The sequence below is a fragment of the Lactuca virosa genome, chromosome 3, assembly GCF_052849685.1.
Source record: "Lactuca virosa cultivar CGN04683 chromosome 3, Lactuca_virosa_CGN04683_v6, whole genome shotgun sequence".
In the NCBI taxonomy this organism is placed as follows: Eukaryota; Viridiplantae; Streptophyta; class Magnoliopsida; order Asterales; family Asteraceae; genus Lactuca; species Lactuca virosa.
This window is the reverse complement of record NC_136428.1, coordinates 169,784,327-169,796,584: the sequence shown is the minus strand read 5'-3', so window position 1 is coordinate 169,796,584 and position 12,258 is coordinate 169,784,327.

The following is a 12,258-nucleotide window of genomic DNA, read 5'->3' as shown; positions in this document are numbered from 1 at the left end:
ACTCCATACATTTGTTATTGGATGGCCCTTCAACTTAATCACTAAAACCCAACAGAAAGGCCCAACTCAAGTATTCTTACTTAACCCATTAAGGACTTAATATGTTAAGTCCATCACTCCATTAGGCCATTCATACATTATAGTCATGCGTAAATCAAAATTTCCAATCCAACGGTCCAAACATGGGTCCCGGAAAATCCCAAACCAACATTTCTAAAATTAGGGTTTTCTAAACCGTAATTAGGGTTTTCAACCCAATCACAAACCAACGAAGTCCAAGATCAAGATATTGGGCCAATTAGGGTTTCACTATGTCGAGCACCACCCGCTGCGACCCCGGGTGGTGGTGGTCGACAGGGGCTCGTGGCGGCAGCCACCACCTCACGGCGACGGTGGTGGCCTTTCTCCACTTTTGACTAAGAAAATTGATACAAAAATTATCCATTGAGCACACACACTCACACACCATACTATACACACAGCCACCTCTATACGGTGGCTGGTGGCGGTAATGAGTGGCAGAAAATGGCAGCCACCATGGTTGGCTGCCATGGTGGTGCGCCTACCTTCGGCCAACACTCTTCACGAGTTCCAACAACATCACACATAAAAAAGCGACGAGAAACACGGACCTCATCCACTGACCAGACGGCAGGCGTCGTCGGAAAATGCAACAACATCCCCACGGCCACCGACAAAGGCAGTGGCGATTTCTAGCATCACCTACTGAAAAGAACGAGAGAATGAGAAAGATGAGTTGCAGGTGGACTTACCATGCGGTTCCGACGAATCACGACCCTCACACGACGACGACGCATCCCTCCTTTGGTCATCAAAGATTTTCCGGTGGTTCTCGACGTCACTGGCGGAAGCGGGAGTTGTTGTGGTGACACTCGTTGGCGAGGCAACCGCTTAGCGGCCCTATCTGATCGGAACAGCGAATGAAGGAGGGTGGTGGAGGCTGAACATCATGCATGGCGGCTAGGTAACAATGCTAGGGTTAGGGTTTGGAAGTAATAAGGTGACGGGTCATGATCATCCGTCCATTCTCAACAGATTTACCATATTGACGCTTTTAATCCCTCCTTCCTTTATTCTTTCAAGACAAATCCACAATTTACCCTTTTAACCCCAGCCATCCAAAATCCTTTAAATTAAGTCCAACATTTTACCAAGCAGCCCCTCCCTCTACAAATTATTTTCAATTGAAGTCCTTATGTTACCAAATGGCCCCTCCTCTACAAAACCTTTTCAACTTAGGTCCATAATTTACTCTTTAGCGCCTACTTCCATAAATCCTTTCATATTAAGTCTCATACTTACCAAACACCTCCTGTCTTCTAAACATATTTACAAAATAAACCTAGAATTCACACTTTAACCCCCGAATAATCCAAATTATAACATTTGGCTCCCCAAACCAACACCCCACTAAATATTGTGGATTTTAGGGCTACTGTTTATATTAATTTGTCTATTTATTTATTTAATAAACGAGGTGTTACAGCTTTTTACCTCCATGTGGTGCAAAATGATGATGTGCTTTTGGATCTAGGTTGTCTTTGAGCTCCCAAGATGATTCCACTTCATTCTGCCTCCTTCATGATAACTGAAATACACACTCAAGGTCAAAAATGCTCACATAAGAGATTAGGGTTAGCTAGGGTCGAGTTGGGAGATATAGACTAATGAAAGAAAGGGTGTTGAGGCTATAAATGTGTTTAAATAGTGCACAAACCCTAAATATTAGGGTTTTGGTCCACGCCTCGTACGCCCAGTGTACAAGGAGTACGCCCATCATACCTAGTGAAACACGCGTTTCTCCAAAATGCTACAAGGGACCGATTTTGCAATCAATTTTCATACCATGGGTTAAAGATGTAAATTACTTGAATCAAGATGTTAAAAATTAACTAAAAAATCCAAATACCAAGGAGTAATTGCAAATTATTGGTTTAATATTGTTTGTTATATAATGTGAGAAATAATTAGATATTGATATTGTAGTATATTTAGAGGCAAAAGATAAAATTAGGTTGTATTTTTTTGTATATTAAAGCCTTCATTTCTTTTTATATGATGACAATCATCATTAATACAAAGAATAAATGAAAATGAAAATTTTGGAAGATTAAATACAGAAACCAAAATATGCTAAAATAAAAAAATGACAATTTTTAAACTTGCTACACGGCAAGCAAAAAAAAAGATTTAGCAAACCACCGAGATAATTTTTGCAATTTGTTTGAAAAGTTTTTCAAGTAAATTAGATATTATAAAAACAATTATAATGTATAATATTATAAAACAAGAAGTTTACGTTGAGTTTGAATTATATTATATACTAAGAAAAAGGTGATAAATCAATTTTTTATTGTTTGCTAAATTAGGTTTACATATGTATAATATAATTTTTATTTCGTAAACTAGGATTATATATAGTGACCAAAAAACATGGTTAAAAAGGTAAATTTGAACATATTTTAATATTTTAAAATTGTCACAATGACGATTTTAACTATATGATTGCAAACGTGTGCAACGCGCGAGATTACGTCTAGTTAATCATGTAGCTAGATTTTATGTTTTTATCAATACAAATTATATTTTCATTGTTATTTTCTTATTTTAGTTGTTAGTCGGTTAATCTATTTATGATTTGTAGTTGGAAATTGTTCAATTTCAATGACAAATTATAATATTTACCTTAACAATTCATATTTTATTTAGCACCTGTCGTGTAACACCAATATTTTTTAACTTTTAAACTTTACCATGGTTGTCCAATTACAATAAAAATCAATCACAACAAAATATGGTTTTGGTTTTACAAAAAGTTTTCCATTTAATTTTTTAGAGTTACAATTGTTTGGTGTTACAACAAAATATCAACAACCATATTAAAAGAGAAGGGATCAAACCACATGTAGACTTCGCTAAGCCTTATATAAACCTTCTCTGCCAGCATCTCTCTAAGCTTTACTTTGACATCATCTCTCTAAGTTTTACTTTGATACCTGAGTACATAACGCATGTTAAAATAACACGTAAGTCGAAAAGACTTGTGAACCAAATGGGTTTTAACCCAACAAAACAATTCAAGAATGCTTTCAATATGAAAATTAAAACATACTAACAACCATTTAACAATTAACATGTCATGATAAATAAATATGGGAATCCCATGTCCCCAATCATAACCTTACGGATAAAATTGTACACACTGGGATTGCATATCCCAAGACATTAACGTGTAGATAGAACTGCGCTCCTAGACATAATCTTGTAGATAAAACTACACTCAAAACATAATACTGTAGATACGACTACACTCAAAACATAATCATGCAGAGAAGGCTGCACACAAAGCATAATCCTGCTAATAAGACTGAACTCAAAACATAAACTTGGAAATACAGGAATAAACACCCCTAATTAGTTTATAATCAAATCTTTACTATCATCGGGAATACAAATTATCCCAAATCCAAAGAGGAATAATTACCGGGAAGTGGAGTAATCTAACCCTTATTTCGGGTGTTTTTAAAAATATAACCCATTTTTTTATTTTTTTGCAAAATAACCACATATTCCAGAATGGGTCGTTCCGGAACGTATTTTAGATTATTTTTTAGGTGGCCCGGCCCATTTCATTGGATCCGGAATGCCTATTCTGGATCAACCGTATATGTTCCGGATCAGGATTTTGAATTTCAAAATCCGTAATATAATTTGAGGCGGCAACTTAATTCCAAAAAGGCGCATTCTGATTCCGATGTTCCGAATCGATACCGACACACAACTCTGATCTCCGACACCCATGTCCGACATGGAAGACGAGCACTACTACCCTGTTATTTTACGTGCACGTCTTCGTTTTCTCTTTACATAGTTTCCTTGTTTGTTTAAGGTGCCTATTCTTCTAATGTTACTATTCCAGAATTTGTAGAACACCTCCAAAATGAACTGAAAACATTCCAGAGTTTAAATTAAAGATGTCATTGTTGTAGGACCAACTGAAAAGTAGTTTAGATGTTTATGTATTGTTGATTTACATCGAAATGTAGTGTTCCAGATCTTAAAAGTTCATTCCGGAAGCCTCCAGAACGTGAGGAACTGCTCCAGAACATGATGAGCTCGTCCGGAACATTAGGAACAAGTCTAGAACTGCTCCGGAACTGGTCCAGAATATTGGTCATTTTCGTTTCGGAATGAAGAGATAACACATTTTTTATTTGTACAACACGACATGGTTTTTGATGCATCAATTACACTCAGTGACGGATCCAGTATAGGGTCAGGGGGACCAAGGCCACCCCGTTTTTTTGCCTCACTAATATAACTGTACAAGTTGTGTACATGTAATTAAATCAAAAAATTAAAAAACCAAGGACCCTGAGGTGTATAAAATGCATCTAAGAAAACCAAATAAATTAGGAACTAAATTAATAACTAACAAAAATCCAAGAATTACGGAAAGAATCTAGAGCAATCCTAGTAAAAATATAGGATATTGAGTTCTATAAAAATCTAATGTACAATTTATTCATGTAATCTTGTGAAAATACAAAACTCTGAAAAGTTCTTTCTCTCACCGGAAAAAGAGCCTTCATATCTCACAAATAGATTCCTTCAACGACTAAGTGCTTACTTTCTTTGTTCACCGAAATAGTGACCTCCGCACACGCTCTCTTTGTTCTTCGCCCTTGTTATTCACCTCCGTGCAATCTCTCTATATGTGCTCTGCCCTTTTCCGAGCTGTTCACCATCTCTGACCGACGACCTCCGTGCACACCTTAATAGTGATTAAGAGTGATGGGAGATAAGAAAAAAAGAAGAGTGTGAATTCTGAAAAGGTAAAAGGTCTCCTGACAACTTTTAAATATTTATTATTTGCTTGTTTGATAAGAGAAAAAGTTTACTTGTTATTTAGTAACTTATTAATTATAACTAAGACATCAATCTTATTTTATTCTCTTTCTCTCTCTCTCTCTCTATATATATATATATATATATATATATATATATATATATATATATATATATATATATATATATATATATATATATATATACAAGGGCCGGCCGCGAGATTTCGGAGGCCCCGTTCAATTTAATAAAAAATGGCTCTAAAACTTAAAAGACCTAAAAATTTAAGCAAAATTTTTCCCATGCCCTATTATGAAATACATAAATAAAAGTTCATTGAAATATTACACAAAAAACGAAATTTGATTCAACTTAAAAATTGTCATCCTTTGACAAGGTTTCTCTTGGTCTTCAATGGCCTCTTTATAAATAACTTTATCCGAAAAGTTTCTCTAAATCTTCATCAAAACCAATCCATTAAATTGTTATTGTGTAATAGTACATCATAGGTCTTCAATATGCATGCAAATTTGTAAGTGATTGCTTGGTTATCGATTCTGAAAAGAAAAAAAAACTTTGGTTTGCTTAAAATAAAACTATATGAAAAATCATAAATGAAATCAACAAGTTACACTACCACGAAAAAATAAACTCAAGACTTTCTTCTAATTAAAAAATTAAAAATTAGAAAAGTTACTTTCTGATTATCTACACTTCAAAAGTATATGAAATTAAAATTTTATAAATCTAAATGCTTGATTGATATTCATCAGATTATTGCTTCAATGAGTCTAAATTCAAGAAAATATGACAGAAAGAAACGAAAGAAAAAAAACTGATTTACTTATTGATCAGAAACTTAACAGAAAAAAAAAACGAACATAAAGGAAAAACACATATTTTAATTTGTTTGTATAACTGTACCTTCAAAAATCAGATATTAATTTCCTTCTTCCTTATGAATTTCGAAACTGATTTCCTTGTGCCTTTTGATTTTCGAAATCGATTTGCTTGTACCTTTAATAAAACAAACCAGAAATTAAAGTTAAAAAAGGAACCTGTATAAAAAAACAAACAAGAAAAAAAAAATCAGAAATGTCTTACCTTTTTATTTCGAAACCTCAACCAAGATTGATTTTGGAGCTTCTAGAATTTGCTTTTCGAGAAGAAACAAGAATGATTCTAACATTCAAGTTTTTTTTTTCATAGATTATAAGCATAAAACACTCAAAGCTGATTTTTGAGAATAAAATAGAATTGATGCTTCTTATTTTCGAGTAGAAGGAAGAAACAATAGGATTGTGAGAACTGAAAGCTCCTGATTTGATTTTCCTCTGAAATCGTCTATTTGATTTGCCTCTGAAATCGTCTGATATTAAACAAACAATAACACAGTTGTTGTCAAGGATTGGAGATGATTAACTAGGCATCATTAATTTGTTCCCCATGTGTAAGAGAAATCGAAGAGTTTTTTTCTTTTCCCAAAGTTTTAGATTTCCCGCTCATTGTGCTCCTGTGCTCCTGCGTCTTGCATATATGCTATTGTTAACCTAATTTGATTCGGTCTAAAACCATATACAGGATAGTTTACATGATTTTAGGGCCCTATAATTTATTGGGCCCTGTTCAAGGGCACTGTTTGAACTCCCCATGGGTCGGCACTGATATATATATATATATATATATATATATATATATATATATATATATATATATATATATATATATATATATATATATATATATATATATATATATATATATTTGGACGTATATTGAATATTGAAGACGTCTAAGATATTCATCATCCCTTATTATTGGTTGTTAGTAAGTATAATTAACTTTTTCTAAAGCCTTTACTAAGGTCATAATAATTACTTTGACATTTTTTAGCTACCTAGAGAATTATACGAAGTTTATGAAGTTTTAGTTTCAACCCCTCCACTTCTAATGCTTGTGTTCCGTCAAAATCGGCAAACTAATTCTTTCGGTATTCATAGGCTGACCCGAATGCGAGACTATCTTCCGGAATACATGTTTTGGGAGGTGGTTATACATTCCTAATGTAGATGGGGATCCTTTGCTTCTACATTACGTCTTTTGCCACAAATTTGTCACCGACCCCCAAATCCAAGTACAGGAAATGGTTTTTGAGATTGGAGGTTACGAGCTGTCTTTCGGGAAGAAAGAATTTTGTGATCACCAACCTCCAGTTTGGTGACTATTTTTCTGCTTTTGCATCCGGCGACCGGCGCCGCCTTCTGTTCCTGTTCCTTTCCTATGGTCCCATGGATTGTCTCGGTCAAATTAGACGATGTTATGACGGCGGTTAAATATTCACTCATTCAGTTATAGGACGAGGATAGACTGTGTATGTCTTCTATACCTGTTAGAGAAGGGTTTCAATATGCGATTGCCTAAACAGCTTGTTACAGAAGAGTATTTTGCTTTCCTATCCAACCTTGATTAATTCAACAGGTATAATGTCATCTATTTCATAAGTACTGATTATAATTACTTATCGTTACTAATATTTTTTAGAAATTTAATTATAAACTAAATTTTTACGTGGCATATATCCATGGGGGAGATAATTTGGGATCAATTGTACAAACAATTATTTACTGTATTCAATAAGGTTGACAACCTTTTACATCCAGACGAACCAAAAGAGAAACAACCACAAATAATGACCTACACCCTTAACGAGTTTGTATACGCTTTTAAGGTAAGTATATAATGAAAAATTTATTATTTTTTTGTTTGCTAATAATCTAACAATTTATTTGTTTGCTAACATTCAGATATGGATTCTTGAGACTTTTCCGTTGATCATTTTGTTTGGTACCCAACAACAGAATGTGATCCATCGGGTTGTTGCATGATCAAAATTGAGGACTTTACAAAAGACTCACTGCAACCAGTTTTAACAAATTGGCGACGTATGGTTACTTTATTATTTAAATATTTATTTATTTTATAATTTATGTTTATTTATAATTTTATAATTTTGTTAGCAGGATAATAGACTCATACAAAAGTTAGAGCTGACAGAAGATGAGATGCGTGCTGAATGGTGGATAGTTAGCTAGGCATGGCTTGATGGCCCTGATTTTCCCGACAGTGAAGTTCACAGGGCACCTTTCCTAACACCATCACCCAAAACTCCCTTACCCATGATCCTTGAGAAAAGAAGGCACATATAGATGATCCATCTCACCCGCCACCACCACCACCGTCGGCCGCTGACCCATCAACTAACAAGGACCAAATTATCCGTGACTTGCAAAACAAGGTCCGTCAATTGAAAAATGAGGTCCGTGAATGTCACAACTAGTTGAGGTGCCAGGATGAGCGTTTAGTAGCGCATGATGCTACTTTAGCCATGGTTTCAAAACTTATCAATAAGACTCCAGAGACATGTACCTCGTAGGGGATGGAGGTACATTTTTTATTATTTCATTGTTTATGGTCGTTATGTTTTTACATCGTTTACAAGTATAGATTATTGTATTGTACATGGATAAGATAATGACAATGAGTTATGGGAGGATGATTATGTCTTAAGCACCCCTGAGCAGCCGCTAAATGACGGTCCTGAGCAGCCTTCTCCGGTTATTCGATCGCCGTATGTAACAGATATTCGGCGGGATGAATACAAAACATCGTCTCCAGCACCTTTTAGGCGTTCTAAGCGCCAAAAATTTATGTCCATATGGTATAAGTCGCCATGGATACAAATGAATACGAAAGGTGTTACACGGCAACAATCAGCATCGTTGGACAATCTTCTAGAGTCTACCGTACATAGTGTATATAAACAATGGGATGGTCCGTTGTTGTTTGGTCACAATTATTTGACCGGATTTGCTACGATTGAGTTTTCGACATGGTTATATGCAGATAGTCATGAAACATGGTTGTCACGTGATGTAAGTAATATAATTATTTTCTCATTACATACTACGCTTCTAAAAACTATACTTACTTTATTGCAAAAAAATAATAATTGGCATCACATTATGATATGGATCTTATTGCTTTTAGAACGTAGAGCGGATGATGCTCGGTGGACGGTTGTGCCGCTAGCTTTCAATACTAATACATTTGACTGGAGTGACATGGTTGACGGATCCATTTACCCAGCTTGGACAGAGTGTGATACGTTATAATTTTGTTTGGATTACATTAAATGAGTATTTATATACTAATTAATTATTTCTAACCTTTTTTGTAGCTTTACATCCCAATCAATATACCACATGCTCATTGGTTTTTGGGTGCTTTGGATTTGAAGACATTCAAAATGACTATGTACGATAGTCATTGGAAGGGCCGCTACTGTTTGGAAAATGAGTATTGGTTTATAGGTATGAGAGCCCGCATCCACAAACTGCTAGTGAGAGTCAACTACTGGGGTACCAAACCAACTTATTCAATCCCACTTGAGAGCTTCAAGATAACCCTCGAAAAGGCCCTAGATGTACCACAACATATTGGCAACAGAGGGGATTGTGGGTTGTTTTTGTGTTGGTTCCTGGTTGCGTTAATCACCGGGAAATCGATTTCTATAGAGGGTAAAACCGGTCCATAGGCTATGGGTTATCGAAAACGACTAGCAACAATTTTTTTGGGGTACAAGGACAAAGATAATTTGAACATCATATTTGTATTATGACCTACAAACACATCCTTTATTTAGTTTATGTATTTAATAGTTGTTTGTTGATTCTAATTTCATTATATATATTTTATTAAACCAAAAGTTATACATTTTATACAAGCAAAACTTATATATTATATAAAACCAAAACTTATACTAAAAGAAAAACCACATGTTACACGCAAAAAAAACAAGTAAAACGTATTCTGGAACCATGGTCTGAAATCATACTCCGGAACAATGTATTCTGGAGAATGTGGTTGCTTTACATAAAAAACATTTTGGCTCATTTTTGTCAAAAAAGTCATTTATAAAGGTTAGATTACTCAATTTCCCATAATTACCTCTAGTCACTTTGTCTTACTACTAGGATCTATAAACTGGGTTTCTCTATAAGAAACATAAGCATAACCTATCATTAGGTGACTTGTGACTGTAACCCGTCACTAGGTTCTATAACATGAAATCATGAATACATACACTGGCAACTACTGCAATGAAAAATAATGTAACACCCTGACCGACGGTGGCAACATCGGGGTTGCGACGCCAACGTTGGATCACAGTTAACAACACATATTGAATAATACAAAGATTTATAATATCATTACATTCTTCTGTAAATCCAGTACGAGAAATTACATTGTTGAGAATTCAGAAGGTGATACTTACTAGAGCATGTTCAGCTGAACGTAAGATAACATAAAGCAAAAGCGCCTAACATATCGGTCAACCATTAAAAACAAAGAAATGCATTATTCCATGACACACATGGTGTGTCTTCTAGCTCATAAGTTCTTGAAGATACATACGTTTAAAATACATCAACAATAATGTTGGTGAGCTTTACAGGTTTTGCCTCTGTATGTTTTTATAATCAAAAGTGCGTTTAGACTAATGAATTATAATAGTATAAAATGCAACATATTTTACCATTGTAATCTCATACAAGTAAAAGAGATTTGTTTATGGTTTTAACCACGTGTGTTTTTATAATTGAAAGTTTGTTTAGAGTAATGAATTATAAAAGTATAAAATGCAACGTATTTTACCCTTTGTAATCCCATACAAGTAAAAGAGATTTGTTTATGGTTTAGACTCCGGGTGTTTTTTATAATCAACAGTGTGTTTAGGCTAATGAATTATAAAAGTAAAAAATACAACATAATTTACCCTTGAAATCCCATACAACTAAAAGAGTTTTGTTCATGGTTTTTGACTTCGTGTGTTTTTATAATCAAAAGTGTGCTTACACTATTGAATTATAAAATGCAACATGTTTTACACGTGTACTCCCATACTAGTAAAAGAGATTTGTTTATCTACATAACTTATTATACCTGAGTTATAATTCGATTGAATGTCGTGTCGAGCATTTGAAAAGATTTATTTGTTTTATTAAATCAATATTTGACACTTCACCATTTGAATAAATCATTCTCATTTTATTCCTGGCATTTTATAATGAATTTTCGTGGTTTTATAATGGGCCAATAACCGAACTATGGACGAGAAGCCTATTAAAGACACAATGAAGGATGTGCCGATATCACCACTAACGCTGCATCAACGTTGTAAAAGTATTTAGAGACTGAACAATTACGTCTTTTTTGACTCGTCAGACGTTTTTTTGTAGCTAGCAACCACAATCGGGGCTGTCAACTCGTATTGATCTATACCAATAAGTTCCATGCTCCTTACGGATTAACAGTTATAGCACATAGGGCTTTTAATATTTTTTCTTGTTCTTAGTGGATGAAGTGTATTAATCTCATATAAAGAGTCCCGTAATTATCATATCCAAAATTGTGTGTGTGTTCAAGTCCTAAACTTAAGTGGAAGCTTATTTGACTATGTCATTTAAATTGTTAAAATGTAACAAAAGAAATTGTAAAACTGAAGTTATAAAGTCTACCATACTTAGGATTTAGTTTTATAATATAATTTTCTGATAAAAATCGGGCTGCATAATACCTGCATTTTGACTAAAGTTCAGATTTCAACCAACAATTAAAGAATTTGAACACAAATATACAAGTAAAGTAATTATCAAATCGACATAACAAATAATTTACTTTTACACATTTTTGTTTATAATGTAGTTAAATCCATTTTGTTTATATAGCTCATGTTTTTGGTTCGTGTGTGTATATATATATATATATATATATATATATATATATATATATATATATATATATATATATATATATATATATATATTGTTTTGACAACGAATATAATTATGTATAACTAGTCCGTTGAGTAATAAACACACACACTCATATATATATATATATATATATATATATATATATATATATATATATATATATATATATATATATATATATATATTAGTTTATAACCCGTGGAAATCACAGTACAAAATTAAACTTTCATAATAAAACTTAAAACTATTAATCAATTATTTTAAATAAATTATTAATTAAGATATATATTTTTTAGTTATATAAAATTAGAATCGTTGATTTAAATAAATACATGAAATTATATTTAATTTAATTTAATTATAATGAAAAATTTTAAATTTGAACATTAAATAGAAAATTATTAAGTTGACAAGTGGAATGACATTAATTAAAAGTTTTAATAGGATGACATATGTCAAAATGAGAATAAACCTATTTTTTTATTCTTATATTAGAATAGGAATATATATATATATATATATATATATATATATATATATATATATATATATA